Source organism: Arvicola amphibius, chromosome 10 (genome assembly GCF_903992535.2).
Source record: "Arvicola amphibius chromosome 10, mArvAmp1.2, whole genome shotgun sequence".
In the NCBI taxonomy this organism is placed as follows: Eukaryota; Metazoa; Chordata; class Mammalia; order Rodentia; family Cricetidae; genus Arvicola; species Arvicola amphibius.
In genome coordinates this window covers 58529668-58546742 of record NC_052056.1, presented here as the reverse complement: position 1 = coordinate 58546742, position 17075 = coordinate 58529668, and the positions used below count along the sequence as shown (strand labels likewise).

At 40.2% G+C, this 17075-nt stretch overlaps 1 non-coding gene across 1 annotated transcript; it reads right to left on the bottom strand.

The window, feature by feature from the left end:
- Nucleotides 1-16194: 16194 nt before the first annotated feature.
- LOC119825852 lies at nt 16195-16357 on the bottom strand. The gene has a single exon (XR_005287315.1). It is a non-coding gene; the product is annotated as a U1 spliceosomal RNA (small nuclear RNA).
- Nucleotides 16358-17075: the final 718 nt, after the last annotated feature.

Here is a 17075-nt window from a genome sequence, read left to right as displayed (position 1 = left end):
GCTCGTGTTTTCTCCATGATATGACTCTCCTATACACTTACCCTGCAGTGTGTCTGTGGCAGCCCAATTCCAGAATGTTCCTGGATACCAAAATCTGAGGGTGTTCGTGTCCCTTAGATAAAATGATGCTTCATGTAAACTACTGGCTTCTTTTGCATCACCTCCAGAGTATTTGTAACACCTAATATAATGTAAATGTTAGGTAAATAGTTGTTGCAGGTACTCTTTATGGAATGAAAGCCTGGCTACGTTCAGCACAGACACAGTTCTTAATCTTCAGGTGACTGAATGTGTGGATGTGAGAGCTGCAGATAGGGAGAGCAGAGTGTGGCTGTGAAGGAGTAGGTAGACCAGTTGTTTCAGGTCTGTCCTCATAGGGTACTTCATGACTTACATGCTCAACTACTTCTGTAGCTGTTTTTTCAGCTTTACAAGTTCAAAACCAATGTTCTGAATTGGTTCATGCAAGAATGAAATATTGTAGAGCAGGAACCTGCCAGAGGGATGCGGGGATGCTGGGGAAATGTGATTCCAGACATATTTCTGTGGAAGGATGGGGAGCCAAGGTCCAAGAAAGACACAGTCATGGAGAGGCTGTAGATACAAAGAGCATGACCATAAGAGATGTCCAGAACATACTAGAAATCATACAGGTCTCCACTGACCAACCAAATGGCAATAGAGGACCCTGAAGAAGTAAAGAAACAGAAAGGCATGTGGGATTATTGCCATCTCTTGATGAGAAGCTATCTTTGTATATCTGAAGATTTGCTGAATATCAGGATCAACTTTGGGGCTTTCGAGATGGGAGGGATAGTGAAGCAGAAGTCAGACAACTCTCTGAGGTGCACTGATTTGACCCAGCCAAGTAAGCATACTAGAAACTAGGCTATAGTTTACTTAGCCTGCTTTACCCACTTTGCCTGTAAGTTTAAATGTTTGATTTATAGCCGGGCGGTGGTGGCGCACGCCTTTAATCCCAGCACTCGGGAGGCATTAAAGATGCGGTTCATTTCTACTCAGCCACAGCAGACTCACCTGACTCGAGGAGCTGGTCACCAACCATTCACCATCTATTCAGAATTTGACCTAAGAAGCCATGTGTTAGTAGTGCATGCTTGGAATCTCATCAGTAGCCAGAGGCAGGAGCATGACAGCAAGTTGAAGGCCAACCTGTTCTACATAGTGAGATTCAGGCTATCCAGAGCTACCTACTGAGACTGTTTCAAAGAATCAGTCACCCTATCATAATGTTATTCAACATGTACACTGTATTGCTATGCACAAAATAAAGTGTGGTTTCAAAAATTTTTGTTTTGTTTTGTTTTTTGTTTTTTGAGACAGGGTTTCCCTGTAGTTTCTAGAGCCTGTCCTGGATCTAGCTCTTGTAGACCAGGCTGGCCTCGAACTCAGAGATCCGCCTGCCTCTGCCTCCCGAGTGCTCAAAAATTTAAAAGAGAGAGATTGGAGGGATTTAGCACAGTGGCTCTCAGCCTTCCTAACGCTGTGACCCTTTGATACACTTCCTCATATTGGGTGACTCCCAACTACAGTCATTTCATTGTTGCTTCATAGCTGTAACTTTGTTACTGTTATGAATCATAATGTAATGTGACCTCAAGGGATCACACCCCACATGTTGAGAATCACTGGCTTAGAAGTGAAGAATGATTTCTGGTCCTTAGGTGAGCACCCATATCAGGTGGCTGACATCCACCTGTAACTCCAGTTCCATGAGGTCTGATACCCTCTTCTGACTCCCAAAAGTATCAGTGCACTGTGCGTACACACACACAGACACAGACACACACACACACACACACACACACATTTAAACAGAGTCAAAGGAGTGAAAATGAGTTTAGTAAAATGCCAAGTTTGTGTAGCTATAGAGTAGGCCAGAAAGTCTCTACAATGCTGCATGTGGCCCAGATTATAAAGGGTGGGCTATTTAGAACCCAGCAAATGAAAGTCAAGAGAAAGGAGTGTGATTGTGATTTCTCATGGAGTGAGAGAAACAGGTAACTTGTTTTGTGGTGTCTGGTGCAGATAGGTTATTTCCCACAATTAGGTCTTTATGAGACTCCCCTGTTACCACTTCCAATCTTGATAACAAACTCTCTTTTAGGGAGTGTTGACTTCTGTTTTATTAATAATTTTAACTCAAACACTGATTTGTGAATAAGGATACAGTCACATTCACAAACAATGGATGGAACCTTTCCAGTGGGAATTCCTATGTCTCTTACGTGGGTAATGGGATTTGTAAGCAGAATGTCACTTTGTGAGCCAAGGGTTGGACCATCTCATAAGAAGTCTGATTCAAATAAAACAGAAGCTTCCGGACCCCTCTGTCTGGAAGCAGAAGGAAAAAAATTATTCAGTAGTTATGAAAGGAGCCTTACATTTATATTATATCATCTAATTCTCAAACTCCTTTATTTAGTTGAAGACAGAATCTGAGGTTGCAAGAGTTTACACTGCCCCAAAACTAGGAAAGAACAGGCATGGAACCCAGCATCAAGCCACTTTTTCCTCTCTAGCAGAGACTAACGCAACAGCTAATCACTTCAGCCTCTTCTCACCTAGGGCTGGGTGAAGATTTAGTGTATGAACTAACTTGGCTGAGCCACCATGCCCAAAGAGATGGCCAAACGTGAATGAGATTAATATTTAAAGTGGTAGACTCTGAGAAAAGCTTCCAAGGCTTGAAGTGAATAGAGACCGACCCCTCCCAGGCAAGGAGGGTTTCTGCCAGTATATGGCCTTCAGGCTTGGACTGCAGCAGCCATACTTCCCTTGGTCCCCAATCCTTTGTGTAGAGTTTGAATGTGCCAGCTATTATAATCTTATGCACCAGTTTATTAAAATAATATTCTCTCTCTCTCTCTCTCTCTCTCTCTCTCTCTCTCTCTCTCTCTCTCTCTCTCTTTCCCTCTCTCCCTCCCTCTGTGTGTGTGTGTGTGTGTGTGTGTGTGTGTGTGTGTGTGACAGAGCAGGAGGAGAAAGAGAGAATGCTACTGTCTGTTTATTTGGAGAACCTTGACCACACAGTTAGTGATGGATAAATGGATAACCTACTACCACTTAAGGTTTGTTCTTCAGTCTGTCTCAGTTAGGGCCATTGCTCTTAACAACTCAGTCTCACAGACAACAACACTCAACACTACAAAGTAGAATACATTATAAAAACTCCCTTCCTGTGTGTATTAAACATCATTGGATTCCATTTTAGAGTAACCTTCCTGACCTTGTCTTTAGATTCCAGCTTAGCTCAGTGATTCAGGTAGTGGGCATGTATAAATTAGCCAGGAGATTACTTGTCATGCTTTAACACCAGCAATAATAAGTACTGATTCTGGACCTGTATTCTCCAGCAAATCACAAATCTCCATAACCTCTCTCTGCACACAAATGTCACCGGTATCTGCAAGTGCCAGAGAGGAGATGCTAATTTGAAAACTTTTATTGGCTGCAATTTGTCTGGAGATGGTGAACGGAATCGCAAATCAAGCTAAGGGGTGTGTTTTAGTACTCTACGTCGGTACACAAAGTTGTGGAAAGATGTGGTGAGGGTGTGCCAAGGAGGGAGCCTCAGGTCGGTCACGCGGTCACGCGGTCACGCAGTCACGCAGTCACACAGTCCGTTGAGAACCTTTTACTTATTCCAGGCAATAACTCTTCGTGGGAGGAGAGAGAAGAGGAGGAAGTGGGCGGCACGTATTAAAATTGTACTGTGAATCTTGTGGCAAATGACAAGGACACTCTAGACCACAAGAGGATCCATGTTTTTATACAATGAAATTAGGATCAATTACAACAAAATAAGAGAAAGTTTCATGTACTCAAAATAAAAAGGCAAGCATAATAATCTGTAGGTCAAGAGGTTAGACTATGACAAAAAATAATCACCCTTAAAATTGCATAATAAAAATTCTACATTCTGAAACTTGCTTGATGTAGCCAAATGAAACTAGATGAAATAATTGTATCATTGTGCCTGCCCACATTAGGAAATAAAAAGATACCCAATGAATGAACAAATAATTCAGTCTAAGAATTGAAAAAAGTAATAGAACAGACACGGAGAGAAAAAAGAAAAATGAAAATTAAATTAGTGATTGCCAAAAGTAGAAAACAGTGAGATGAATGCCCAAGCCAAAGCAGATTCCTTAAACAAGACAAAACTCTCACAGTCCTTACCAAAGGAGCAAATGGAGGAAGGGACGCACAAATGAGTCACTTTAATTATGAAAGGGCTGACGTAACCACAACTACAGCAGAATACAGGGCTTAGTGGAGAAGAATAAAGATGAGCATCACACCAAATCCTGAAAATGCAATTGAAATGGAAAACCACAACTGTCTAGAGACTGCATGGAAAGCTCAGACAGCCAATCACAACATAGCAAATGAACCAGTGCTTGATAATGGACTGTTTCAAGGGGCATCAGGCCCAGATTTTAAAGTATATTTTTATTTTAAAGTAATTATAGAATTCAGGGTCACAAAAATAGCACTGAACATGTAATCTTCACCAGTTACCTATACTACTGTTTTATATAACTGCTCTCCAAATATTCAGTCCTGAATGTTACCATTGGAACAATAACCAGGAACACTACAAGCTTAAACATTTTATTTTGACTAATACCCTCTAGGACAGTGGTTCTCAACCTTCCTAATGGTGTGATCCTTTAATACAGTTCCTCATATTGTGGTGACCACCTCATGTGGGATGTCCTTCTGTATGTGTGTTGCTTTATTGGTTAATGAATAAGGCTGCTTTGGCCTATAGCAGGGCAGAATGAAGTCGGATGGCAAATCTGAACAGAGAAATAGTGAGAGAGAGGGACAGAGAGAGAGAGAGAGAGAGAGAGAGAGAGAGAGAGAGAGAGAGAGAGAGAGGGCAGAGTCAGGGAGATGCCATGTAGCTGCCAAAAGAAAAGGAGATGCTGGAACCTGAGGAACCTTACTGGTAAGCCACAGCCTCATAACAATATGCAGATTGATAGAAACGGGTTAATTTAAGATGTGAGAGCAAGCTAGGAATATGCTAGAGTTATTGGACAAATAATGTTATAATTAATATAGTTTCTGTGATTGTTTGGGTCTGGGTGGCTGAGAAACCTCTGTCTACAAAATGGTGCACCAATGTAGGGCAACTACATCCACATAAAACCTGAGAGAGCTTGGGAAGGAATTCTAGAAACAGAACAGAGCTAAGCACAGCTTCTTGGTAATAGCATTTTCTCAGGTGTGCTTGTTTGCTGGTGGTGAGCAGAGGTGCCATTCCTTTTAAGAGAAGGCTTCCTGACTCAGTGTTAGTAGCAAAAAAAAAATGTGTGACTTCTTTAAGGGCCAGTTTCCGGTTCATGCCAGCATGAATGGCTCAGATCTTTTTGAGAGATCTTGCTACAGAGAACTTGGGACTTGTGAGTGGAATGATACAACTTGCTTAATGGCAACAAAGAACCATTGTGTCCCTGGAGTTTGGGTGGTGAGCACAGCTTGCAGAGCTGGCAATGAACATACCTCCCCCATATTGGACTGGGTGGAGACAAAAGGCAAAGCAGCCTTAGTCCTGGTCATGCCCACTTAGCTTTAAAAAATAAGGCACTCCTGGTCAGAAAATGATTATAGATACACAATAGGACAGATTCTGACATAAAAGACCTCTAAAAAAGACAACAGTGTGTTTAAAAAATGAACTTAGGAGAGAGAAGAAGAAGAAGAGTATAGACAGTTATAAAAAAATAAAAAAATATAAATAAAAAGAAATAAATAGTTTTAAAACATAAAACAGTCTTTAAAGAGTCAGTAAAAGTAATATAAAAGAGTATAGACAGTCATAGATTAAAGTAGTAAAGAAATATAAGCCAAACAAAGATGGAATATACACATAGAGTCTGGATTTTATATATTATTGTGTTTTATTTGAATTTTTTGACTTCAGAGAGACATTTGATTCTGAGGACTGCTAAGCTAAACCAACATATATATTTAAAGGTATCTTGACTTCAATATTTGGGTCTAAGGTTATGTTGTTTTGGAAAAGAGATTCTGCTTTTGTTTCCACAGAAGATGAGAACCTGTGGATTCCTTCCAGGCTGATGTGGTTAGATGGAACAAGACCCCTGAAAGGTCTTCATGAACCCCTAAAAATACTTCACCCAACACACAGCAGGAAGTAGTTTGGAGAACACAATGCCCAAATTCCCAAAATAATTGTTTATACATGTTTGTTTTCATTTAAAGGAGTATATGATATAGAGATGAATACTTTGCATTGGTATAGATCTTGGTCTATTGAAACAAATTTAAGGTCTCTATATATATACCCTTATTTAAGGTATTGTGTTTGTGCAGCTCATTTAAAAATCTAATATATAGGCCAGGCAGTGGTGGTGCATGCCTTTATTCCCAGCACTCGGGAGGCAGAGGCAGGCGGATCTCTGAGTTCGCGAGGCCAGCCTGGTCTACAAGAGCTAGTTCCAGGACAGGCTCTAGAAACTACAGGGAAACCCTGTCTCAAAAAACCAAAAAAATGTAATATATAATTTTAAATTACAGATTAATAGATAGCTATCTATAATAGTCAAACATAAATTATGTTAGTTAGGTTTTCTAGATATAACAGAGATATATTCTTCAAACTGTTCAAAGACCTACAGAGTATGGCATTTAAAATGTTTTAAGAACTTAGACTTTTTTTGACAGTGAGACATGCCTGCTTCTGGAAGCACCAATTACTTCAGAGAGTTTGATGGGCATTGAAGAAACTTGTTATGGAATTTGCCTTCAATGAGACATTTGGGTAAGAAACTGGTCTTGCCAGGACTGCTTAATAGTATGCTGTATGAACTGGACACACAGGATCCACAGAAAAGTGACTGCTAAACTTTCCAAAAAAATGGGATGGTACTTCAGGGTTCCTGCTTCACAGAGGAAACTGCCAGACATTCTGCAGGACACAGAAGAAAGCAACGGATAAACCCTACCATTACAAGGCAGAACATATCTTCAAATTTCCTGCTTCATAGAAAAGTCTGCTGAATACTATGGGCCTATAGGCTGAAGATGAATGTCGTAACATTATGGAACAACTTTGGATGACTGTCCAGTCAGTCAGATGTCTTTGTCAATTCTAGAGTTTTGGAAGTTGCTTACAATGTGCTTCCTGTTTACTTAGGTAATACTATATCCTCTGTGGTCTTTGATGGGGTTGAGACCAGACAGTTATAGTTATAGTTATTATTATTAAAGACCGTGTGTTCATTTTCCAGCTGCCAAGACTCAAATAATATCAAAGAAACTATATTAATTACAACACTGCTTGGTCAATAGCTTAGCTTTCTTATTAACTAACTCTTACATCTTAAATTAACCCATTCCTGTTATTTTATGTTTTACCACAAGGTTTGTGGTTTAATGGTAAGGTTCTGGGGTGTCTGTCATCTTTGGTAGATACATGGTGTCTCCCTGACTCCACCTCTTTTCTCCCCTATCTCTGCTTGGAATTCCCACCTTGCTCTATTCTGTACTGCCATAGACCCAAAGCAGATTCTTTATTAACCGTACAGAGGGGAATCCCACATCACCTCCCTTTTTCTGTCTAATTAAAAAAAAAAGAACTATAGATTATGGCATTTAAATAACTTAGAGTTCTCTTGATGTGAGACATGATTGCTCCTGGCAGCACCGATCTATTCCCAAGAGAATGTTGGGCACTGAAAACACTCTACTTGGAGCTTGTTTTCTTTTTGGTAAAATTGTCCTTTGGGCAAAGAACTGCCCATCAACCTCTCTGAAGTAATTGGTACTGCCAGAAGCAGTACTCACTGACAAAAAAGTCTAAGTTCTTAAAACATTTAAAATGCCATATTCTATACATCTTTGAAAGATTTTAAGAATACCTATCCATCTGAAATATTTCTCTGTATATCAAGAAAAATTAACATGACTACAAGTTTGACTGTTATAAATGACTATTTATTAATCTGTATTTTTAACTATACATTACATTTTTAGATGAGCTGCACAAATGCAATACCTTAAAAGAGAGCAGAAATCCATACCAAAAAATTGACCTTAAATTTGTATCAATAGACCAAAATCCATACCAATGTAAAGTATTCATCTCTATTATCAGTCCATGTCTATGTATTTTTATGACCTTCCAGAGTCCTGTGGGCAATGACTAAGGAGACAAAGCATGCAGGAAGCAGTCCTGGAAGAAGAAAAAATGTATCTTACTATAGGTGACTTATTACTTACTAGTGCTGGTCTAATTAGCTCTGGCTTCTGAAGCCTCCTTAGGGCTGTAGTGTGTGACACAAATCACACCATGTTCCCATTCTCTGGGAAGAAGGAAACTTTGGCCTTAAAGTCATAGGACAAGATCATCTTGGAAAAGAAACAAACACTTGAGAGCTGAGAGTTAGTCATATTCTTTAATTCATAGCCCTTTGCCATTATTAGTGCACAGGAAGTCCCCTCTTTCTTTATATATTATATAAAAATATTTATATATATTTTATTTGTGACTATTCACTCATGTTTTCCAAGCTAATGGGCACATATCTTTATAAATATGTGTTGGTTTGTGGAATGTGTGTAATCTTTGCTGTTTCTCTGTAGGTGTTAAATGACATTTTACAGCACCTGATGTCAAAGCCGAGGTTAGTGTCTGGGGTATTAAGTAGATCCCTCTTTCCACAGGACTTCGGGATAATGTGCTGATGAATAGAGCATGAGACTTTATTGCATTTATATGGTTTTCTGTGCCCTTTGAAATGTGATTAGTTCTTTTAAGGATCATGGACCCTTATGATACTGAGCTCATAAATAATTAAATCCAATTAATACTCCAGACTGAGCTAAACCTAATTCATTTCAAGTTCTGGTTCTCATCAGAGGAAGCCTCAGTTCACTACCTCTGAAATAATATGACACCTTTTCCCAGCTTCCCTTCTGTTCATGTTGGTAGTAAAATACAGGGACAAAAGAGAGAGAAAGAATTGCGCAGGCAGGACTTACACTAAGATACGCTACTTTATTACTTAGAGAGATTGAAGAGTAGAATGACAAGACAAAGTATATACTTCTAAAGTTTTTCTGAAATGTTTGAAAGGCACTGAGATAGTATAAACCGCACTGAGTGTGTGTCTCTCTGAAGGTGGATCCCCACTCTATCCCCTTCCACCTCTCAAGCCACCGTTTTCCTTGGTTCCATGTTTCTCATCCTCATGTCAGCCTGTGTTTTGTTTTTTTTTTTTCTGTTCATGTGTGCAGCCAAAATGACTGCATTGTTCTGGAAATGTGGGCTTTATGTAAACGGCCACATACTTTCAGCCACTTTTTAATTTGGAAACTTGCAAGTATTTTCTTATCAATGTGTGTGACTCTGATTCATTCAAATTCCCCTGCACTTGTTTTCTCTTGTGGCTGAGTATTTTGGCCAGGAGCAATAGTGCTGCTTCAAACAACACTCCTTAACCTGCTGTGTGCATGGGAGGGATTTTCCCTTGAACATGTGACTGTTGGTTGATAGGCACACAATGCTAGCCATTCAAAGGAATAATCTTGACTTTCAGTTTGATCTTAACAGAAAATATAGGCTTAGTAAAGAGCATGAGGGGCTGAAGAGATGGCTCAGCAGTTAAGAACGCTAGTTATTCTACCAAAGGACATGGACTTGATTCCCAGAGCCCACAGGGTGGCTCACAACTGTCTGTAACTCCAGTCCCAGAGGATCCAATGTTTCTGTCCTCCACAGGCATTGCATGCACATATATATGTGCAGAGGCATGTATTCAGGAAAACACCCATACACATAAAATAAAAATAAAGGTTAATTAAAAAATAAGAACAACAATCTACCCTAATTTTTCTCTAGTTATTGTATAAGAGCCCAGTAAAATCGTAGAGTGTTAGATGTTTTTAATAGGACAGTCTTGAGAGTGATAAACTTTAAATTCCATTAAGGTCACTTAATTTTGTATCTTACATATAATTTTTGAACCAAAAGTAATTCCAATAATGTGGTGGTACCTCCTTCAATCCCAGCACTCAGAGACAGACACAGGCAGATCTCTGAGTTCAAGGCCAGCCTGATCTATAGAATGAGTTCCAGGACAGCCAGGACTAAGTAGAGAGACCCTGTCTCAAAAAGAAAATAATCTAAATTTGCTAATGCATTTTTGGTGGAATTTTAAAAAGAAGACATAAAGCAAAAGAAAGTCACTATAAATAGCAGCAAAACAGGAAGAAATGCTTTCCTTACTGGCCTCTGCAGAGCTCAGAGAAAGAAAGAGTCAGAACTAGAAACTAAAGAAATGCTTCATCCAACATTTTCTGCAAAAAAAAACAAAAAACAAAACCTGGGAATTGGGAGGTGTCCACCCTGCTCATCTCATTTCTAATCGACCAACTTGCAGACACATGGCCTTGCAACCATACTGCGGGCTTGGAGGAGAATGGTGCACAGCCTTTTTTGCACTCTAGATCCCTTATTTCTACTGCTTCTGGTTCCTTTTGTGACAGCCCTGGATGTCCTAGAATGTGTGGTGTAGACGGACACACTGTGTAGACGAACTTGCTGTGTAGACCAGGCTGACCTCCAGTGCACAGAGATTGGCCTCCCTCTGCCTCCTAGTGCTTTTATTACAGGTGTGCACCACTACTTCGCACCCACTTCTGGTCTAGTCCCACGGCTGTCATGACACCCACTGGGTAGCCCGCGTGCAGAGTTGCTCTCTGCCCTGTCCTGTGCTCCACACTTTCACAGACTCAACTGATGCTCAGAACAACCCATTTTTGAGGAATCATCATGATGTTCCTTGTGCAGGAAAAGAAATTAAGGCACAGAGGTCAGAGGAGTGCCCATGGAGTTTCAGTTAAAAAGTTACCAGCAGCTTGGGTGGAGGATCATGCCTAGGATCTGTGTGCTCCCCGGTCTGCACGCTCTTAGGTCTGTGTGCTCCCGGGTATGTGTGCTCCTGAGTTTCCTCAGGCCCTTGTTACTCTGCCTCACTGGCTTTCTGATGACATTTATAAGCACTGGTTGACCTACACAGGAGAAAATTATTATTTCATTATCGTGAAGTAGCTATGAGGGAGTAGCTGAAAAGATGGCTCGGTGGTTAAGAGAACTGGCTGTTCTAGAGAGCACAGAATCAGTTCCTAGAACCCACATGGAGGCTGACCATATTCTGTAGCGCCAGTCCAATGTCTTCTTCTGACCTCTGAGGCCACCACGCACATATGGTGCACAGACATGCAGGTAAAACACCCATACAAATAAATAAAAATAAAAAATCCTTTTTAAAGTACCTACAATTATTTTATTGTTATATGCTGAGTTCTTCAAACACAGTTGCTAACAATCTTCCTTTATTGCTTTTGTTTTTTAAAGATCTAATTTAACATTTCTAATTATGTCTATGTGTGCCTATGTGTGAGTATGAACACATGTGCATGTGTGTTTGGGTGCCTGCAGAGACCAGAAGAGGGTGTCAGATCCCCCGCGTCACCCCGTGTGGGTGCTGAGAACTGAATTCAGGTCCTCTGCAAGAGCAGCAAGGATTCTTTTTCTTCTCTTATGCACTACATCCCTACGGCAGCTTCCCCTCCCTTCCCTCCTCCCAGTCTCCTACCATCACCACAAAGACCCCAGGCTAAATTACCACAACATATATGCAGAGGACCTAGTAAAGACTCACGCAAAACTCCACTTTCGTCTCTGTGAGCCCCTATGAGCCCTGCTTAGTTGATTCTGTGGGCCATGTTCTCCTGGTGTCCTCGATCCCTCTGTCTCCTACACTCCTTCCTCCCCTTCTTCTGTGATGTTTCCCAACTCTGCCTAATGTTTGACTGTGGTTCTCTGTATCTGCTCCCAACAGCTAGTGGAGGAAGCCTCTCTGATGAAAACTGGGCTAGGCACCAATCTATGAGTATACCAGAATATCATTAAGAGTTGTTTCAATGACTTGTAAAAATTATTTGTTTTATTATTATTAGTTGTCATTTTACAGTCGTGTTTGGTTCTGTCCTGGGTCTCTGGGCCCTCCAGCTCCAGGTTCATGGCCACCCAGGCAGTGTCTGGCATGGGCTCCTTTTATGGCAAAGGCCTCAAGTTAGATCAGTCATTGGTTGGCCACTCTTACAAGTTCAGAGTCACCATTGCCCCAGCACATCTTGCAGGTAGGACAGGCTGTAGGTAGAGCATTTTGTGACTGCATTGGTGTTCCAGTCCCACTGCCGAGAGCCTACCCTGTTCAGAAGATCGTTCACTTCATATCCTCCATTACTAGGAGTCCTAGCTAGGGTCACCCTTATAGGTTCCTGGTGATTTCCACTGTACTAGTTTTTCCACATCCCCCCAAATGTCCCTCCATTCCTGCCATCTCTGTGTACTCTCTCCTTCAAGCCCTCCCTCCTCCACCTGATCCCTCCTGTTCCCATTCCCAACTGCCCTCAGTCCACCCAAAAATCTATTCTATTTCCCTTCCCAGGGAAATTCATGTGTCCCCCTACCCCTGAGCCCTCCTTGTTACTTAGCCTCTCTAGGTCTGTAGATTGCAGTGTGATTATTCTTTACTTAACAGTTGATATCCACTTATAAGTGAGTACATACCATGTTTGTCTTTCTGGGTCTGGGTAGCTTTGCTCATGGTGATTTTTTTATAGTTCCATCTATTTGCCCGCAAATTTCCTATTGATTCCATAAATATAGATTCATATTTAATCACCCTGCACAAAGCTCAAGTCCAAGTGGATCAAAGACCTCAACATAAACCCAGATATACTGAACCTGATAGAAGAGAAAGTGGGGAATAGCTTTGAATGCATTGACACAGGAGACAACTTCCTAAACAGAACACTGATAGCTCAGGGTCTGAGATCGACAATTAATAAATGAGACTTAATGAAACTAAAAAGCTTCTGTAAAGCAAAGGACACTGTCAATATAACAAAATGGCAACTTTCACTTCCTTGGTTAGAGTTACACCAAGATATTTTGTATTATTTGTTTCCCAGATTTCTTTCTCAGTCTGTTTGTCATTTGTATATAGGAGGGTTGCTGATTTCAAAGGGTTATACTGAATAGATATGGAAAGAGTGGACAGCCTTGCCTTGCTCCTGGTTTTAGTAGAATTGCTTTGAGTTTCTCTCCACTTAATTGATGTTGGCTATAGGCCTGCTGCACATTGCCTTTATTATGTTTAGGTATTCCTTGTATCTCTGCTCTCTCCAAGACTTGCAGCAGGCATTCTTAAGACTTAGCCATCTGGCCAACTGCTGTTTGTCTCATTGAGATGGGATCTTATACAGTCACAGCTGAGCTGTTGCTCTCAATACAGCCCACGGTGGTCTGAACTCAGAGCAATCCTCTTTCCTCAGTCTCCCACGTGTCTTCATTTATAAAAGTGTGTCATAACACCTAGCCGCCCCTCCTTTTTCTTTTTTTCTTACAGTTGGGTCAAAATATAGGTATCATTTTTTTTTAAAAAAAATGCTTTAGTAAAATATAATTCTCAAGCTCTATAATTCATCCATTTAAGACATATGAATTCAGTGATTTTTTTATATCTTTGTGTCAAAACCATCACTGTAATCAATTTTGGAATGCCATCTGGGGGTGTAGCTCAATGATAGAGCATGTGTTTAACATGCATAAAGCAGTGGGTTCCAACCGGGAGGAATGGTACACACCTTTAATTCCAGCACTCTAAAGGTAGTGCAGGTGGATCTCTATGAGTCCAAAGCCACCCTGGTCTACATAGTGAGTTCCAGGACAGCCAGAGTGACACAGAAAACAAGCAAGCAAGCAAACAAACATATGACACTGGGTTCGATAACAGGTCCTACCCACAAACAAAGCAACAAGAACAAAAACAAACAAAAAACTTGTCCAAATAATGTTAGACTATTTCTGTAATCCCCCCAAACAACCCTTGACCAAACATTACCCTCTGACTTCTGGCTCTAGGTAACTTCACCTATGTTCTGTCTCTATAGACTTTTATATTCTCAACATCTTGCATAGAGAAGTCACACAAAACGTGGTATTTGTGATGTTTCATAAACTCAGCATGCTTTCAGAGCATGTGTGAAGACTCTGTTCCACACAATATTCTCCTTATATGGATAGAATATTTTGTCAGCCGTTCTTTTGTTGATGGACACTGGGGTGTTTTCTGCTTTGGGACTGAGAGTGTAACGATTTGTGTATATATTTTGGGGTGGACATATGTTTTCATTCTCCCAGAAATGCATGGTGACTCATATCATAATTGTATGTTTAACTTGTTGAAGAACCTCCAGACTGTTTTCCAATGCAGTTGTGTTCTGGTGACATTCATGCCAGTGATGTGTGCGGTTCTGACATCTCTCCATTCTTGTAACTCTAGCCAATGCCTGCCTTTTGGTCCAAGGGGGACGAGTGCTGTCTCACTGTTCTGCTTTGCACCTCCCTGAGTATTTCATGGGCTTGTCTGCCATTTGTATACCTTTGAGGAAACGTTAAACACATTTGTTTTAAATGTCAGGTCAGCGTGGAAGTATACACCTTTTATTAAACACTGGAGGAAGGATGATCTCTATGATTTCCAGGCCAGATTGGTCTACATAGGGAGTTCCAGGCCAGTCAAGGCTATATAAAGAGACCTTGTCTCAACAAAACAACAAAAGCCCCGACAACCAATAAATACATAGATGAATAAGTAAATTTGAGCTTTCTATTGTTAGGTGTGTGTGTGTGTGTGTGTGTGTGTGTGTGTATTCTAGATACAAGTCAGTATCTGTCTTCTGGCTGACAGGTATTTTCACCCACTCTGTAGGTCAGCTCTTCATTTTTTTGGTTTCCTTTGAAGCATAAAAGGTTTCAATTGTGATGCAGTTCAGGTCATCATGTGTTTGTCTTTGATTCTCATGCTTTTAGATTCATGTCTCAGAAAGGCCAAGCCTATCTCAACAACATGCTTTAAAGACATTAAAATCATATAAAAACAATTAGTATTTCAGTTTTTTATATCAGTTCATCATGGACAACATCTTACCTAAAAATTTCCTTCCAATTTTTACTTTAAATTGTCTGACTTTTTCCAGCTTTCTGAGACTTGGCAACGTTAGAAAAGAAGGCAAAGAAACACCGCCTAAAATACCTCCAAGACAGAGAAAACTTCAGAGACGGCTCAGCAGTTGAGAGCAGTGACTGCTCTTTTAGAGAAGTCTGGTTTGGTTCCCAGCACCCAGTGGGAGGCTCATGACCAGTTGAACTTACTACTTCAGAGCATCCGACTCCCTTTCCTGACCTCTGTGGGCACCAGGTACACACACGATGCGCAGACATATATGCAGTTTTTTTTTTAAATTTGCACTGATCTAAAAAAAAAGCAACTAAAAATTAAAAAACAACAAAACTCCAAGCAAATACTCCAACCCCCAAATAGATTATATTTCCATTTTAAAAGCAAAATAGTTGCATCACAAAATGTAGACAGTAGAGAAAAAGAGCAAAGCTCCCATGCTCATTACCCTCAATGGCATCATTATCTTTTTCAGGTATTTTCTTCTAGTACTTAAAAAAGTCTGTCTTTGAAGAATTGCAATAACAGATACGGCATTTTTGTTGTTGTTGTCCTGACTGCTCTTTCAGAAGAACAGGTTTCAACTCCTAGCACCCGTACAGTGGCTCACACTGTCTGTAACTTCAGTCCCAAGGGACATGATGCCCTCTTTTGGCCTTTTAGGACACTGCATGCATGTGGTGCCACAGACACACGCATGCAAGGCAAAACACCCACACACAAAATGAAAATATTTTAAAAATTGTATTGTTATAGTTTTCCCCACTGTAGGAATCCTATGTTTCTCTCCAGTTTCCCCACTGTTATTTATACCAACCGCAGACTACACCAAATGAATGTATTATAGCATACTTCTACTAAATAGTTGGATTTTTTCAGGGTCCTCGGCTTTCCTCTTTTTCTATTATGAATAAAGCATAGATGAATTTTTTCTTAATTGCAGTTGTTTTCTTGTTTGACAATATTTCTTTCCTTTAATTAAATCGCTAAATTAAAATTACAAACTTATTTGTGCCTCCTAACCTACACTGCCAACTTACTTTTCAAAATGTCTGCATTGTTTTAATACGCTATTGCTGATGATTGCTGGTGGTTTCTTATTCAGGGAAGATTAGGAATGTAGTCCCCCATGCTACAGAATATACAATCCAGTTTCCCTTATTTGGAAAAACTACAGAGGTCAGCACATCCCGTGTGCAATGGGTGAGCCTTGCCCTGGGAAAGCTACCTTAATGATCATGATGTCTCCCCTGCCAGAAAAATATGATGGGAATATTTTGATTATCCTTATTTTGAAAATACCTCGATAGCCAGGTGATGGTGGTACACGCCTTTAATCCCAGCTCTCTGGAGACAGAGGCAGGGAAACCTCTAAATCCAGGGCCGACCTGGTCAACGGTGTGACCAGGACACAGCCAGGGCTGTGTTTTGTCTCAAAAACACAAAGAAATCTTGTTTTGTCCCAAAAACAAATAGACAAACAAACAAAACAACAACAAAAACCTTACTAACTTGATTTAGAATAATAGGGCTTCTCATGTTTTAATCTGTATTTTATTTTATCACTACTTAGATCACATTTAAGGCATCTCTTCTTAGCTGGACCTCGTAGCTTTTTTCCTTTTAACTATTATTGTGAGAATCACTCAGACTTGTCATACATTAAATATGTACTATCTATATCTAAGCATTAATATTTCAGGGGATCCATTTCTTCAAAGTTTCATTTCAACATGGAATTTATGTTTGTAACTTTGCCATACAGATATAACTCCAATAAATTTTTTCTGTACCTGCTAAACCAAGGCCTCTCTGGTAAGGTAGAATTTCCTCTACTGTAGACAAAAGAAGGGCAAGTGAGGTGAAAAGACAGATTAGCAAAAAGGCATGTTCATGAAGACAAGGTACTATTATGCCTTGATATTGTTCATGTTAACATTTTATAGCCAAGTTCTCATCATTTTATATTCATCTTTCGGTATG